General features: G+C 38.4%; 2 long non-coding RNA genes across 2 annotated transcripts; one reads left to right on the top strand and one right to left on the bottom strand.

Moving 5' to 3' along the window:
- The first annotated feature begins 10,323 nt into the window (after nt 1–10,323).
- Nucleotides 10,324–12,065, top strand: LOC128516021 (uncharacterized). The gene is made up of 3 exons (XR_008356724.1): nt 10,324–10,590; nt 11,492–11,564; nt 11,964–12,065. It is a non-coding gene; the product is annotated as an uncharacterized LOC128516021 (long non-coding RNA).
- Nucleotides 12,066–14,866: 2,801 nt separating this feature from the next.
- LOC128516028 (uncharacterized) lies at nt 14,867–16,770 on the bottom strand. Its single transcript, XR_008356731.1, has 2 exons — nt 16,503–16,770; nt 14,867–15,440 (listed from the first exon to the last, which is right to left on the bottom strand). It is a non-coding gene; the product is annotated as an uncharacterized LOC128516028 (long non-coding RNA).
- Nucleotides 16,771–17,870: the final 1,100 nt, after the last annotated feature.

Raw genomic sequence — 17,870 nt, 5'->3', positions numbered from 1 at the left:
CGAAGAGGCAGTGGAAGAGGTAGAGGAGGTCTGCAGGGTCAGAGTGTACCCCATAGATCTGGTTATTGTTATTATTGTTAAAAAGAAGGTCATTGGGCTCGTGAATGTCACACGAAGGCCCGAGATGAGGGATGTAGTGGACAAAATGTGTATAATCAATTGAATGATGCTAATGAGGTGTTTTCTCCTAATCCTTCCCAGCAGCCACCACAGCGAGTACAACAACAACAACAACAGCAATATAGACCCAATCCCTTTTCAGGGATGCAGGTAGGAGCATATGCTGCATAGGGATGCCCGCAGAGTTCCAGCCCCGCAATGTTACTTTGTACTTTCGAGTCACCTTAGGTTAATGAGTTGCCCTTTATAGAATTATGTATAGATGGTTCCGTATTCTCTTTTTTGGTTGATACGGGAGCCACAATGTCGTCTTTGGGTCGTGATTACGAGGGGCCGCTCTCGAATAAAAGTATCAGCTCTGTGGGAATTGAAGGGGTTGCTCAACGGAATTATTTTACTCCCCAGTTAACTGTAACATGTCCTTTAGATAAGGGAATTCATCTTTCTCATCGTTTTGTTTGCATGCCTGATTGTCCTTTTAATCTGTTAGGTCGTGATTTAATGAGCAGGCTACACATGTCCCTGACTTTTTCTGGAGCGAAACTCACTGTTGAAGTGCCTGATTCAGTTTTTTTCTCCCACCTTACAAATATGCATGTAAGTTATTGTTTCCTTTCTTCACAGAACAGCTCTCTTCCTGCTGCCCTTGAATGTGTGCCAAGCAGTCTGTGGGCTGAACATGAGGATGAGGTGGGGTTAGTTCACTGTGTGCCTTATAAAGCTAAATTAAAACACTTGCAACCTGTGTACATCAAACAGTATCCACTCTCCGAGGCCAAGGCTTCAGGAATAGATGAGATTTTAAGCTCACTGCTCAAGCAGGGTGTTGTTAAACCATGTGTAAGTTCTTATAACACACCTGTTAACCCAGTCTTGAAACCTGATGGTACGTGGAGATTTACACAAGATCTGGGAAAAAAAAATGACATAATTATCCCTGTAGCACCTGTTGTGCCTGATGTGCTGTCCATTGTTTCTTCTATACCTTGTCATCATTCACATTTTTCTGTTATTGACCTTTGCTCTGCCTTCTTCAGTGTTCCTGTGGAAGAGCAGACACAGCCATTGTTCGCCTTCACCCACAGGGGGCGTCAGTTCACCTGGTCTCGTCTTCCTCAAGGCTGTGTTGAATCACCGGCTGTTTTTTCGGCTGTAGTAAGAGATGCACTTGGTGATCTAACTCTCCCCACTGATTCTGTTGTCCTATCTTACGCGGATTATCTACTGGTGTCCGCCGCTTCGCCTGCTGTCTGCGAAGAAGCCACCATTTGTCTCCTGAAACACCTGGCACAGAAGGGTTTCAAGGTATCAAAGACTAAATTACAGTTTTGCAGAGACACTGTAAAATACCTGGGTTTTGAACTCTCCCAAGGCCAAAGAAGGCTCTCAAAGGAACGAATCCAGGTTATTCTCGACACTAAACGTCCCAGCACTAAACATGCTCTCATGGCTTTCCTGGGACTGATCAACTACTGTCGTCAGTGGATTCCTGACTGCTCATTTCGTGATAAACGCATCAGGACAGCCATCTCACACAACGATCCGCTCCAACAACCTCTGACATGGACTGCTGACATGGTTGAGGCATACAAGGAACTAAAAAAGGCCGTATGTTCCGCTCCAGCACTGGGCATGCCTAACTATCAGAAAACGTTCCATCTATATGCGTGTGAGCACGGGGGCACCGCTTCTGCTGTATTGGCACAGGAGCATGGGGGGGGGGGGGGGGGTGGGGGGTTCTGAGACCATGTGCTTTCTTATCTAAAACTTTAGATGCTGTGGCACAAGGTTTGCCTGCCTGTCTCAGGGCTGTGGCCGCCTGTGCGGTGATGGTGCAAGATGCTGAGAAGATTGTTCTCTCTCATCCTTTAATTTTGTATTCTCCACATTAGGTTAAACAAGTGCTACAGAACCTTCAAACACAACATATGACGGCTCAGAGACGGTCTGGGTATGAGATTATCCTTTGTTCTACAAGTAACTTAGAGATAAAATCCACCTCTTCTTTTGACACCCTTGGATATGCTCTGGCACGCTTGATCAATGCACAGGACGACACGTTAGTAAATACAGATCATGACTGCTGTTCAGAGATCATTCACTCCACTAGTATATGCCCTGATCTGTCTTCTACTCCATTAGCAACTGGTGACACTCTGTTTGTAGATGGTTCTTGTTCAAAACCGTATGATGGGAAATTTCTCTGTGGTTATCCTGTGTGTGCATTGCCAGATATAACCATTGAAGCTTACTCTCTCCCTTTCTCATTTGCTCAGGCAGCTGAACTTTTTGCTCTAACTCGTGCGTGTGTTCTTTCTGAGGGAAAAAAAGATGTCACTATATACACTGATTCTCGTTACGCTTTTGGTATCGCTCATGACTTTGGCCGCATCTGGCAATCCAGGGGTTTTCGTTCTGCTGAGGGTAAGCCAATTTCTCATTCTTCTCTAGTTCAGGATTTGATAGACGCATGCCATCTACCTAGTACTCTCGCTATTGTAAAAACTAAGGGTCATTCTTCTGGTGACTCTATGGAAGTGCGAGGTAATTCTTTAGCTGATTGTATTGCTAAAAAAGCAGCTCAAAAACAGATTTTCTTTCCTGACTCTGGTTCTGATTTGATCAATACATCCTTTCTTGCCAGCTCTTTGATTCCTGATGTAGATTTATGGTCTTTGCAAGCTTCAGCCACGCCAAATGATTCCTCTTTTTGGCAAGATCAAGGTGCCTACGTTGCTTCTGATGGTTTATGGTATTGTGCTGATGGTCGTTTGTGCCTGCCATCTCATTGTCTTCCGTTCCTCGTGCGCGAGTTCCACGGTGTTACACATCGCGCACGAAGGGGGGTTAAGGAAGATATGAAAAAACTCTTTTGCATAGCCAACATGCTTGGAACAATTGATTCATTAATATCTAGATGTTTGGTGTGTGCTCAGAATAATGTGACAAAGGGTTTAGGTAAACATGAAAGTCTTCCATTACCTACTGCCCCGTTTGCAGAGTGGCAAATTGATTTTACGCATATGCCTGCATGTGGCACATTCAAATATCTTCTGGTTTTGGTCGACAAGTTTTCTAGGTGGGTGGAAGCTTTCCCGTGTGCTCGTGAGAATGCAAAGGTGGTGACCCGAGTCTTAGCGAAAGAAATAATACCTCGTTATGGCGTGCCTCATGCTATTGACTCAGATAAAGGAACACCTTTTACATCTCAGGTAACACAGAATTTGTGTAAATATCTTTCACTGTCCTGGTATTTTCACATTCCTTATCATCCACAGTCATCAGGTATAGTAGAAAGAACAAATAGGACACTGAAAGTGATCCAGACTCCCTCTGCCCTCCGGACCTGTCTGACCCATCCTGGTGCCCCGCTTCTGGCTGAAGATCTCGTCACATGGATGCCCCGTGTGTCTCTCTGGGATGCGTCTGGTGTCTGGGAATGATTCTCTCTACCTAGAAAATGGTTCTGGCCTTGACTGGTGTTGGCAACTGTTTCTCTGGGGACTTGACAGTTCGATAGTTCATGACTGGAACTTCTTACAAGTCTACCTGGGTCTTCAATAACTACCTGGACTCCATATTAACATCAATTAACATTAGCTATTATAGCTGAACTGCCTCCCACCCTACACACTGTATAAATGCAGATCATTTACTGCTTTTTGTTTCACCCAAATGAGGATGGGTTCCCTGTTGAGTCTGGTTCCTCTCAAGGTTTCTTCCTATTACCATCTCAGGGAGTTTTTCCTTGCCACTGTCGCCCTCGGCTTGCTCACCAGGGACAAACTGACCATTTTGATTCATACAAATTCACATTTCATACAAACCTAAATAATTCTTTTGACTATGTAAAGCTGCTTTGCGGCAATGAAAATTGCTAAAAGCGCTATACAAATAAAATTGAATTGAATTGAATTGAAAGAAAAATTGACTAAAGCAATGCAAACCATGGGAAGTAAAAACTCGGTTGATCTGTTACCTGCTGTTCTAGCTGAAATGAGAATGACACCAAGAAAAGACGTGCACATGTCCCCACATGAAATTATATTTGGCAGACCCTTTCCCGTGCCATGGAGGAAAGGTAAACCCACGATCGGAACAACTGATCTTGATGTACATATTGCTGAATATTCTGCTGCTCTGATAGATACTCTAACTAAACATTATGAACAAATTGCTGATGTGACTCCAATACCCTCAACAAAACCCACACATCCTTTTAATGTGGGAGATACTGTTCTGGTAAAATCTTTGACCCCCAGAAAACTGGGAGATTGTAAATATGATGGACCAGCAGAAATAATCGCAATTACTCGTACTGCTGTCTTAACTGATCTTTTTCCACAGTGGATCCATGCTACTAGGCTGAAGAGATGTCCTGCGTGAGACCAAAGGATGAATAAATGCGTGTGTATTATTATCTTTCTGTCTCTGTGATTTTTGTTTCCTAGACTAAAGACGTGCTGCAGTGATGTTCAACCCGTGATGTGACATAAAGGAGAGTGACATGACACAGAGGGATCGTCTGGGGTTGCCACTGAACGACTTTACTTCTGCTATTAGTGTAGCATTTCTGGTGGTGTCTTAGCGCCTCGTAAGGTGGGACGAGTGCAGATTGGGCGTGCCCGCACTCTGAGCACTGTATCGTCAAGAAAGGCAATAGTTCACCACTAGTAGTTATTTATGAGTTTGCACTCAACCTGTCATGTTTCTGTGTATTTTTCGCTGTGTGCAAAATCTTTTGTACAAGTATGTTTCAGGTTATGTTCCTGCGCCGCGTCCGATGACCTATTATCTGCCGGCGACTTCTTAAAAGCTCTGAGTTTTATTCAACGATATTTCTTATGAATAAAAGGGGGGAATTGTAGGGAATATTTGATTTTTAGTATGTTTCATTATATTCTGTGTGCATGAGAACAGAGTGATTTTCTTCCTTTTCTCACGACACAAGCTGTACTTTCAATAAACACATTCTATAGAAGTTTATGTTAAAGGTCGTAAAACTGGTAAACACTCGTAAATGTAGAGCTACTCCTAAATTTATGTTCTTCCTTACCTTATCTGTTAAAAGCATTCCAGACTGGATGTAAACACTCCTGCATCCACCTTTTCTTTGGTTCTTTGTGTGTGTGCGTATATATACTCCTGTCTCCCACAATAAACTTTGAACGTCTCACTGAGCACTGACTTGTGTGTATCATTGAGGGGTTCCCTGGTACCAGGCGGGACAAGCAGAATACAGGCTGAGCACTGAGTAGACAAAAGGAGGTCTACCAAAATTCAAGAAATCCTTACAATCTGCAAAGAGAAGATGAAACAACTCAAAGCTTGATGTAGATATTGTCTCTTATTATACTCTTCTTTTTAAATTCTCATGTGATGTGTCTTCTGCTAAAACTGCCTTCTACAAGAAAAAGCTGAAAAGTTCTGAACATGATCCATCCAAATACCACAATATCTTCTCTTTACTACTTAATTCACTTGCTTTTCCTGCTCCATCCTCTCTGATTGTTGGTGACTTCGCCATAGTATATGATGAGAAAATATCAGCAACCTGCCAGACCTTCTCTCCCATCCCAACCCCTAGAGCAAAACTTCAGTACCCCCGCCCCCCTCTCCACATTTAGTAGTATTTTCCAACCTGACAACTGATCAGATTCAGCATGTCGTCTCATTTTCCTTTCCCACCACCTGTTCCTTAGGCCCAATCCCTTCACAAAGCTTCAAAACATCTCACAAGATCTTATCTTTGTCACAACCATCATCCATTCCATATCATCTGGTCATGTTCCTGCTGCATTTAAGAAGGCAAGGGTTATTCCTATCCTCAGGAAACCCTGCCCGAATCCAGTGGACATCAGTCACTATCGCCTGGTGTCACTTCTCTCTTTTTTTTCCTAAAATCTTAAAAGAACTGTTTACAACCAAATGTCTCTCTATCTCCTGCAGAAGAATCTCAATGATCCCAACCAATCTTCCACAGAGGCTTTCCATGCTGCAAGATCAGCTAAACTGTTATCTGTCTTCATCCTCTTGGACCTCTCAGCTGCACTCGACATAGTGAACTACAAGAGTCCCTGCACAGCTTGGCTCTGCCACCACACCCAGCGGTGGGGTGCCCCCAGCCGCTGGTGGGTTGTTGGTTTCTCGCTCCGGGGCGGGGCGCTCGGGTGAGCGCTGGCTCACTCGCGGCGGTCGCTGGGCGGGATCTGGCTCTCCTGGCTTGGCTGGGCACCGGCTGGTGGATGGAGGGGGCCCTGGGATCCCTGGACCCAGGGACCGGACTGCCTAGGAGTGGACGACCACCGGCGGAGCCTGCGGTCCTGTCACCACGGCCCCCTGGGGCGTCTGCACTGGGGCTGCTAGATGACCCCCCTCTGGGCTCTCCGCTGCCCCTTTCGGGGTCGGGGGGCTGTCCCTGCAGTGGTTCTCCTGAGACTCCTGTGCTCTCCGCCGTATCTGCTCCATGCCTCGCGGGACGGGACTGTGGTTCCCCACACACACTATTAAACATTTACATGGAGGAGCCCTATGAACACAAGCGCGCTCACACACACAGGTGTGCACACAAACGTTCACACTGGTGTACAAACAGGTGCTCACACACACACTGTCTTTGCTGTTGCTTCAAAACAAAATGTTTATTTCAAAATATTTTATTATGTGCGCGGCTCAACAGGTTTTGGGATTTGTGGTTTGCTGCGAGTCGTGCAGGTGTTGGTTGTGGCTGCGGTTTCTCTGCTGTTGTGTCTTCTGTTGTTTTTTCTCTTTTTCTTCGGCAGGTGCGGATGCGAATTCTGACTGTATTCTCTCCCCCCCTCCCCTTTTTTTCTCTTTTCTTTTTTTTTTCCCTTAAATGTTTGTTTGTTTATTTATTTTTATTCTTTCTTTTTTTATTATTATTATTTATTTATTATTATTTTTATTGGTTGATTTTTTTTTTTTTTTTTTTTACTCTCTCTTCTCTTTTTTTGGTCCCCCGGTCTTGTCTGTCATAATATGGGAAACAAACAAAATAAATAAATAAATAAATAAATAAAAATAAAAATAAAAATAAAAATAAAAAATAAATTTAAAAAATAAAAATGGCTGTGAATGATGATAGCATAGCTACACATACACTCTGCTATGTGTTATCTGTGATACTGACAGGCCGGGAAAAAAAAAAAGAAAAGAAAAGTATTTGGATGGAGACCTCAAGTAATGGTAACACCAGACATTATTCATTTGCAGACAGTAGAGGACAGGATGGGGCATAAGGTCAAATTGTGGATGCTATTCCAGTGACATCCCTGAAGACATGCATGAATGTTTTGTGTGTTTGTGTGCTGCATGAGATAAGATCATGGTATATTTTAGGAGTCTGCCAGCCAGCTGTGTTCATGTGAAGCTGTGGCATCTGACACATTCCTTCCCTGTGCAAGTAGCCATCTTATCTGGATTGGAACAGTGTGCTGGAGTACAATAACAGACCGTTTCTGCCCAGCGAATTAAGCTACGATTGAAGGCATTTCAAGATAAACTCAGCAAGACTCTGGTTTAGGAATAATTACCGCCTGACAGTCATGTGAAGAATGATGCTGAACAAAAACTTTTATAAGGCTTAATTTTGTCGCCGTCACCCTTGGCTTGCTCATCAGAGAAATTTCATTCATTCATCTCGTTATTATCTAGAGACACTTTTCTCACACATACACAATTTATTATTATTATTATTTTTTTTTATTTTTTATTTTTTTGTGAATTTCTTTCATCTTTGTGAAGCTGCTTTGAGACAATGACTATTGTTAAAAACGCTATATAAATAAAATTGAATTGAATTGAATTGAATTTTTTTGTAGAACTTGTAAGAAATGATGAATGCACAGCTAAAGTCACAGTGTTTCCCATGCCGCCTGACAACGTCACTGTCTCCTCCCTCTGTGGTCAGCGTGATTATACACTGCATCATTGTATAGTATCAGTTCCTGTCTGCAATCAGCTGCTGACTGAATCCGTGCTGGAATGATTCATACTTCCGCTTGTACATTTTGTCTGAACATGATAGTTGGTTCAGAAAGTAGGATCACTTCTTGATTTGAGTACAGAATGGACTGAATAACGTATTCTAATCAATATTATGTAGTATAGGACGTATTTGTCCTAACACATTTGTTTTCAGACATGGAACATCTACTGTATGTATTGCCTTGCATGTGTCATTGTGATGATAATTGTGGTTAAGAGACTTTCTGACTGCTTCGTGATTCCCACAGGTTGCTGGCATGTGGTTTTGAGTTTTGATTTTTAATGAAGGATCCAGCACAAGCATCACGTAGATGTAATTGGAAGCAGCTGGCTGTTGATCTGATGTCTGCGTCTGCCTCATGCCACACTAAAGCTCAGTCAGTTTAGTGATGTGGGAGTTGATATCAATCTGTGCCAAAATGTAGTTTAAGCATTATACACTTAAAATGCATTGAAAAGACTCTTGGAGCATTTAATATTATGCTAATATAATAATGCAAGTTATAGAAATAGATTAAAAAGCTGATAAAGAGAAAAAAAAAAAAAAGATCGATCATATAAAGTGACATGGTGGGGATCCACATCTGTTCCATGCAGACTCTCCACTCATGTCCCACCAAGCTGAGAGCTCTTTTGTTCTCCCTCTACGCATGTTTTTTTGGTGAGGTCATATCTTTTACATGTCTTTTCATAAAATTGCTATGCAGATGAAACTCAACTCATTTTCCCCTTTCCTTCCTCAGACATTTAGGTTCCCACTCAGAACTTGGCATGTCTGGCAGAAATCTCATCCTGGATGACAGCTCATCAGGTGAAACTCAATCTCAATAAAACCAAACTGCTTTTCATCCCAGATGATTCTTGCCCTCTGTCAAGACCTTGTGATCTCCATAGACAACAATCAGATCACTCTTTCAGGCACAATCTTGGGGTAACTCCAGACAATCATCTGTCATTTTGTCCACACATTGCTAACCATATGCGCTCATGTGGATTCCTTCTTCATACCATCTGAAGCATCCGCCCATTTCTTTCTACAGAGGCTACTGAGGTGCTTGTTCAGTCCCTTGTTATTCCAAGACTGGACCCCTGGAACTTAATTCTGGCAGGTCTGCCTCTAAGCACCATTTGTCCTCTGCAGTTAATCCAGAATGCAGCTGCACATATTGTTATCAACATTCCCCCACCCACCCCACTTCTCTGCTCCTGCACTGGCTTCCTGCTGCCTACATTAAATTAAAAACACTGATCTTAAGTGCTTAATTCATTTTATAATAAAGAGCATTGAAGTAGTTATCTTTTTGGAGAGACTTGTTTTCATTGGGTCCGAGTTCTTTTTAAGGAATTTGGAAAATGAGGATTCAGTTGTACTGCTATTGTCATAACTATAAATAAATATCCACACATAACCCAAATGTTGCATGTGAGTTGATAGGCTTATCATGTACTTGAAATTGTATAAAATTGTAAAATAATATATATTTTACTATAATGAAACACATTCCTGTTGTTTTTACCGGACATGAATGCTGAACACAAATGTTTTGTAGTCACTCAGGGGCCCTGTTTCTGTGAAGCTTCGAGACATTTTGTAGAAAAGTATAACTAAACTGCATTAAAGTCATGTCAATTGGTTATTATTTATCACAAATATTATTCCACAAATACAGTAAATGGTAAGCAAGTTATAATATCATACAAATGGTATGTGCATCCAATACTTTTGCAAGTCACACACTTTTTTGTGCCATGTCCATTTTATTAGTTAAGGGTGTCTTTTAAAATAATGATTAAAATAATGTTTCAACAATAATGATTATTATTATCATCAGTATTGTTAAAAAAAGTACTTTATTTTCATTGTGGTATTATGGGTATCATGCTTAATCATTCCTTTTGTTTTGGGCATGGATATATGGTTAGATGCATTTTACAGTACGGTGGCCCAGAAGGGCAAATCATCTTTCCCGTATATATGTGTGCTTTTTCCCTTGTAAGTGTGTTTTTTTTTTTCCTTGAAAATGTCCGCTTTTTACCTTATAAATGTCGTTTTTTTTCCTTGAAAATGTCCGCTTTTTCCCTTATAAATGTGTTTTTTTTTTCATTGAAAATGTCCGTTTTTCCCTTATAAATGTCGTTTTTTCCCTTATAAATGTGTTTTTTTTCCATTGAATATGTGCGCTTTTTACCGTGTAACTGTGCGCTTTTTCCCGTGTAAATGTCTGCTCTTTTCCGTTTGTGCGCAACTACTTCTTTCCCGTGTGAGAACTCTTTCTCCAGTATTTTGCAAGCTAAAAGCTAAAGCTAATGCGCAAAGGACTATGGGAGTGGGGTCAAAACGCAACTGAACACGGAACCTTTCCGGATATCAGCTCCAGGACTCAACATCATGGAGTATACAGTGAATTATAGCGTGATAAAGTTATAATTTTCACTAAATTTTCAACTGCACACAATTACCAGGTAATGTTTAATATCTAAAATTAATCAGATTTTACTGTTTTAGGCACTAATGATAACTTTGTAGCAGTGTTAATACTATTGGAGTGTTTGGGGGAAGTGCCGAGCCGAGTGTAAATGGCAGTGATTAAAAGGAATATTATCTCATTTAGACCATTAAACACTGATGTAAACCATCAGCTCCATGGCATCTCTGTAATATACATCCACATATGGATTTATAAGCAAGCTAATATCACTATGCTAACCGCTAGCGCTTAGCATGGGGAAACTAGCTTGTTTATTAATATAGATTAGTTTAATAGTGTATTTGGACACATATACGTGATGTAAACAGTTAGCTCTATTGTTTTTGTAAAATGCCTGTCCAAATATGGATCTATAAGCAAGCTAATATCACTATGCTAACCGCTAACGCTTAGCATGGGGAAACTAGCTTGTTTATTAATATATATTAGTTTAATAGTGTATTTGGACACATATACGTGATGTAAACAGTTAGCTCTATTGTTTTTGTAAAATGCCTGTCCAAATATGAATCTATAAGCAAGCTAATATAATTATGCTAAGCGCTAGCTTACTAAAAGAGCTAAGATAGCAGCAACTATTGCTAATTATCCCTGAGCTGCTCCTGTTATGTGCTAAATGTTACAGATGGTTAACGAATTGTTGTATGTAGTTTATTGGAGCTCCTGAGTGCCATATAATGTATACTGCTGTATAATGTAGTGGTTTTATCATAGCTAGAGATCTTCTGAATAGTTAGTTATGTGCTTACACAATGTATGTAACAGTCAAGAAAAGGGGCTTTTGTTCAGGTTCTATCTATTCTAGTCATTAAAGTCATTAAATATATGTTTATACTCCTTATAATATGTATGATTGTGTGTTTTTCTTCTCACAGTGAACTGTGTGTAAATCATCAACTGCCTGTGTATCAGCTGATTTCTACACCAGCTTTACATCCTGAGCAGAAGGTGAGTGCTCAGAAGTATTTACCTCTCTTTTCAAGAACACCACTGAGCACATCTTAATCAGGGGACAGGGACACATTTCTCTTCATGAACATGTGTGTGTTAATGAATGGTGGAGATGGGGCCAAATTTTGCAGCAATCCTTAATAGCAAAACCAAATAATTGGTTTTAATACACAGCATTACTAAAAGCTTGCATTCTATGAAATTTTGTGTGCGTGCCTGCCTGCGTGTGTCAAACTGATGTCATATGATGTCAAACATCATGAAGTGATATTAACTTGCTTATAAACCCATATGTGGATTTATATTACAGAGATGCCATGGAGCTGCATAGTAACACCATGAAGTCTTTTTACTAGACACTTATAATAACATGTCTTTATTTCTCCCCTGTTGTAGATTGTCGTGGAGAGGACGGACCCTTGATGCTCTGCCTTTTTGCACCAACAATACATACATGTATTTTATTAATTTGTAAATAAAGTCTTTAATATAATTTTATAGTTGAGTATTTATTTCTAGTTTGCTTATTATTTAGCAAAACAGTTAAAGTGCATGTAAAGCATTGCTGCAAATGACACTGAATAGAATCAGATGTTACTCCACTCTGTGTGAGGGTACAGGCTTATATACAGTATGTGATTTTAGCATCAATAATGTTTTTCTACTAACTAAAGCATGCTGCCTTGGAGATATTAGTGACATCTCTGTTTCAGTTCGAACAACATATTCCATAATATTTATGAAAACATTAATCCCATATGTTCAGCAGTTAAAACAGAGGTTCTTAAACATTTTACAGCGAAGGACTCCTTCAACTGTAAAACAAACACCTCTGCATACATTTACTTATAGTGCATTTCCAAAATTACATTTTTATGTTATTCAAAAAGTAAAACCTTTTGTTTTCATTTAAATGATTAATGATCCATGAAAATCAAAAATCTAGTATGTCAAAATATTAGAATATTTCACTTCGATCATGGGGAAGACTGCTGACCTAACAAGTTGTCCAGAAGATGATCATCTACACCTTCCAGAAGGAGTGTAGGCCCTCAAGGTCAAACTTTACCACCAACTATTTCACTGACCATGTTGTTGCTTGATTTGCCAGCCATCTCACCTGACCTTAGGTTTCATGGGAAAGATGAGCTGAAATCTGAGATAAATTTCAAGCTGAATGCTTCAAGTGTGATCTGCAAACATAACCAGGGTGTCATGTTTAACAGCTTAATGCAATGGGTTACATAAAAACACCAACTATTTGAAAATATGTAGGCTTATGAATAGTGGCAACGTATATCTACTGTATGTACAGTGAATGTATGTTCAAGAATAAAAGTATCATAAATTGACCAATAATTAAAATACACATGTAAACAATGAGTCTGTCATTTGAAATGCCGTTTATCTAAAAAAATTAGAATATTGTGCAAAAGTGTTTAAGTTTTAAAATTTTTGGGGGGGAAACACATTCACAAGGGAAACGTCATACACATAGAAAAAAAAATCATAGAGCACGATAAAAAAATTATATATTCACAAGGAAAAAAATTATAAATTTACACGGGAAAATAATACACTAACAAGGGAAAAATAATGCACTTACAAGGGAAAAATAATACATTCACAAGGGAAAATGTATATACTTATAGGTGAAAAATAATACATTTACAAAGGAAAAATTATATACCTACAAGGGAAAAATTCCCCCTTGATAATATATGCTGTTTCCCTTGTAAATGTGTTTTTTTCCCTTGTAAGTGTGTGCTTTTTTCCTTGAAAATGTATGCTTTTTCCATTATAAATGTCATTTTTCCCCTTGAAATGTGTGCTTTTTCCCTTATAATTGTGCTTTTTTTCTCTTATAAATGTGTGCTTTTTCCCTTATAAATGTGCTTTTTTCCCCTTGTAAATGTCATTTTTCCCCTTGAAATGTGTGCTTTTTCCCTTATAATTGTGCTTTTTTTCTCTTATAAATGTGTGCTTTTACCGTTATAAATGTGCTTTTTTCCCCTTAGAAATGTGTTTTTTTACCCTTGTAAATGTGTTTTTTTACCCTTGTAAATGTCCTTTTTTCCCCTAAAAATGTATGCTTTTTTTTCTTATAAATGTGTTTTTTACCCTTGTAAATGTGTGCTTTTTCCCTTGAAAATGTGTACTTTTTCCCTTGTTAGTGTATTATTTTTCCCTTGTAAGTGCATTATTTTTCCCTTGTTAGTGTATTATTTTCCCGTGTAAATTTATAATTTTTTTCCTTGTGAATATATAATTTTTTTATCGTGCTCTATGATTTTTTTTTCTATGTGTATGACGTTTCCCTTGTGAATGTGTTTCCCCCCCAAAAATTTTAAAACTTAAACACTTTTGCACAATATTCTAATTTTTTTAGATAAACGACATTTCAAATGACAGACTCATTGTTTACATGTGTATTTTAATTATTGGTCAATTTATGATACTTTTATTCTTGAACATACATTCACTGTACATACAGTAGATATACGTTGCCACTATTCATAAGCCTACATATTTTCAAATAGTTGGTGTTTTTATGTAACCCATTGCATTAAGCTGTTAAACATGACACCCTGGTTATGTTTGCAGATCACACTTGAAGCATTCAGCTTGAAATTTATCTCAGATTTCAGCTCATCTTTCCCATGAAACCTAAGGTCAGGTGAGATGGCTGGCAAATCAAGCAACAACATGGTCAGTGAAATAGTTGGTGGTAAAGTTTGACCTTGAGGGCCTACACTCCTTCTGGAAGGTGTAGATGATCATCTTCTGGACAACTTGTTAGGTCAGCAGTCTTCCCCATGATCGAAGTGAAATATTCTAATATTTTGACATACTAGATTTTTGATTTTCATGGATCATTAATCATTTAAATGAAAACAAAAGGTTTTACTTTTTGAATAACATAAAAATGTAATTTTGGAAATGCACTTTAAGTAAATGTATGCAGAGGTGTTTGTTTTACAGTTGAAGGAGTCCTTCGCTGTAAAATGTTTAAGAACCTCTGTTTTAACTGCTGAACATATGGGATTAATGTTTTCATAAATATTATGGAATATGTTGTTCGAACTGAAACAGAGATGTCACTAATATCTCCAAGGCAGCATGCTTTAGTTAGTAGAAAAACATTATTGATGCTAAAATCACATACTGTATATAAGCCTGTACCCTCACACAGAGTGGAGTAACATCTGATTCTATTCAGTGTCATTTGCAGCAATGCTTTACATGCACTTTAACTGTTTTGCTAAATAATAAGCAAACTAGAAATAAATACTCAACTATAAAATTATATTAAAGACTTTATTTACAAATTAATAAAATACATGTATGTATTGTTGGTGCAAAAAGGCAGAGCATCAAGGGTCCGTCCTCTCCACGACAATCTACAACAGGGGAGAAATAAAGACATGTTATTATAAGTGTCTAGTAAAAAGACTTCATGGTGTTACTATGCAGCTCCATGGCATCTCTGTAATATAAATCCACATATGGGTTTATAAGCAAGTTAATATCACTTCATGATGTTTGACATCATATGACATCAGTTTGACACACGCAGGCAGGCACGCACACAAAATTTCATAGAATGCAAGCTTTTAGTAATGCTGTGTATTAAAACCAATTATTTGGTTTTGCTATTAAGGATTGCTGCAAAATTTGGCCCCATCTCCACCATTCATTAACACACACATGTCCATGAAGAGAAATGTGTCCCTGTCCCCTGATTAAGATGTGCTCAGTGGTGTTCTTGAAAAGAGAGGTAAATACTTCTGAGCACTCACCTTCTGCTCAGGATGTAAAGCTGGTGTAGAAATCAGCTGATACACAGGCGGTTGATGATTTACACACAGTTCACTGTGAGAAGAAAAACACACAATCATACATATTATAAGGAGTATAAACATATATTTAATGACTTTAATGACTAGAATAGATAGAACCTGAACAAAAGCCCCTTTTCTTGACTGTTACATACATTGTGTAAGCACATAACTAACTATTCAGAAGATCTCTAGCTATGATAAAACCACTACATTATACAGCAGTGTACATTATATGGCACTCAGGAGCTCCAATAAACTACATACAACAATTCGTTAACCATCTGTAACATTTAGCACATAACAGGAGCAGCTCAGGGATAATTAGCAATAGTTGCTGCTATCTTAGCTCTTTTAGTAAGCTAGCGCTTAGCATAATTATATTAGCTTGCTTATAGATTCATATTTGGACAGGCATTTTACAAAAACAATAGAGCTAACTGTTTACATCACGTATATGTGTCCAAATACACTATTAAACTAATATATATTAATAAACAAGCTAGTTTCCCCATGCTAAGCGTTAGCGGTTAGCATAGTGATATTAGCTTGCTTATAGATCCATATTTGGACAGGCATTTTACAAAAACAATAGAGCTAACTGTTTACATCACGTATATGTGTCCAAATACACTATTAAACTAATATATATTAATAAACAAGCTAGTTTCCCCATGCTAAGCATTAGCGGTTAGCATAGTGATATTAGCTTGCTTATAGATCCATATTTGGACAGGCATTTTACAAAAACAATAGAGCTAACTGTTTACATCACGTATATGTGTCCAAATACACTATTAAACTAATATATATTAATAAACAAGCTAGTTTCCCCATGCTAAGCGCTAGCGGTTAGCATAGTGATATTAGCTTGCTTATAAATCCATATGTGGATGTATATTACAGAGATTCCATGGAGCTGATGGTTTACATCAGTGTTTAATGGTCTAAATGAGATAATATTCCTTTTAATCACTGCCATTTACACTCGGCTCGGCATTTCCCCCAAACACTCCAATAGTATTAACACTGCTACAAAGTTATCATTAGTGCCTAAAACAGCAAAATCTGATTCATTTTATATATTAAACATTACCTGGTAAGTGTGTGCAGTTGAAAATTTAGTGAAAATTATAACTTTATCACGCTATAATTCACTGTATACTCCATGATGTTGAGTCCTGGAGCTGATATCCGGAAAGGTTCCGTGTTCAGTTGCGTTTTGACCCCACTCCCATAGTCCTTTGCGCATTAGCTTTAGCTTTTAGCTTGCAAAATACTGGAGAAAGAGTTCTCACACGGGAAAGAAGTAGTTGCGCACAAACGGAAAAGAGCAGACATTTACACGGGAAAAAGCGCACAGTTACACGGTAAAAAGCGCACATATTCAATGGAAAAAAAACACATTTATAAGGGAAAAAACGACATTTATAAGGGAAAAACGGACATTTTCAATGAAAAAAAAAACACATTTATAAGGGAAAAAACGACATTTATAAGGGAAAAAGCGGACATTTTCAAGGGAAAAAAAACGACATTTATAAGGGAAAAAGCGGACATTTTCAAGGGAAAAAACACACACATATACGGGAAAGATGATTTGCCCTTCTGGGCCACCGTATTACAGACTATGCCAAGCACGCTGCCATGCATGCACACACATACTGTGGTGTACAGACCCAAATTGTAATGTGAACCTCAGGTCATGTTTGGAGTTAAACTGAGTTGCTTTGACATGAAAAATTGCATTCTTGTCCTTTAATCTAAATTAATTCACTGCCGCATATAGGCACTTGTTAAATCTTCAATGCAATATTTTTCTTTGTCACAGCAGATCAATAATCAATAAGAGGGGTCTGGTTATACTCAAGGTGTAAATACTAAGATAAGTAAATTTCATTTAGTTGTTTTTTTATTTTTTATTTGTAAACTGATTTTCTCATTTTTATAAAATCAAAATCTCAACTTTTTATGTTTATAAAAAGAACAGTTATTAACAGAACTTTGTGACACAAAAATTATTTTTCCCAATCCTAAAAGACCTGCATCACATAATCTCATTTTTCTCTGTGGCACACATTTTACACACAGTGTTGTAAGTGTTCTCTCATTTATGCAGTGCACTCAGATATTTTGTACTTACTCCGGGGCCCTGTTTCTGTGAAACAGGAACTAACAATGGTTTTGAAATTGCTTTGAGATATCCTGTAGAATAGTGTAAATGAAATGTATGAACGTCATTGTATAATTTGGGGGATGCAACCCATGTCCATTGGTAATGATTGTTTTTCACAGAATAAAAAAATCACCAATAAATGGAAAGCATGATATAATATTACCCAAATATGTGCATCTAATGCTTTTTTTTTTTTTTGCTAAAAATGTACAATACTTTTTAAAGAAAATTCACATCATGTTTAGTTATCAGTGGATGGTGCCTTAGTTTAAAAGCAATGAAAAAAAA

The sequence above is a fragment of the Clarias gariepinus genome, chromosome 28, assembly GCF_024256425.1.
Source record: "Clarias gariepinus isolate MV-2021 ecotype Netherlands chromosome 28, CGAR_prim_01v2, whole genome shotgun sequence".
NCBI classification, from domain to species: domain Eukaryota; kingdom Metazoa; phylum Chordata; class Actinopteri; order Siluriformes; family Clariidae; genus Clarias; species Clarias gariepinus.
Note: the sequence above shows the minus strand (reverse complement) of the source record. Positions and strands in the feature narration are given on the sequence as shown.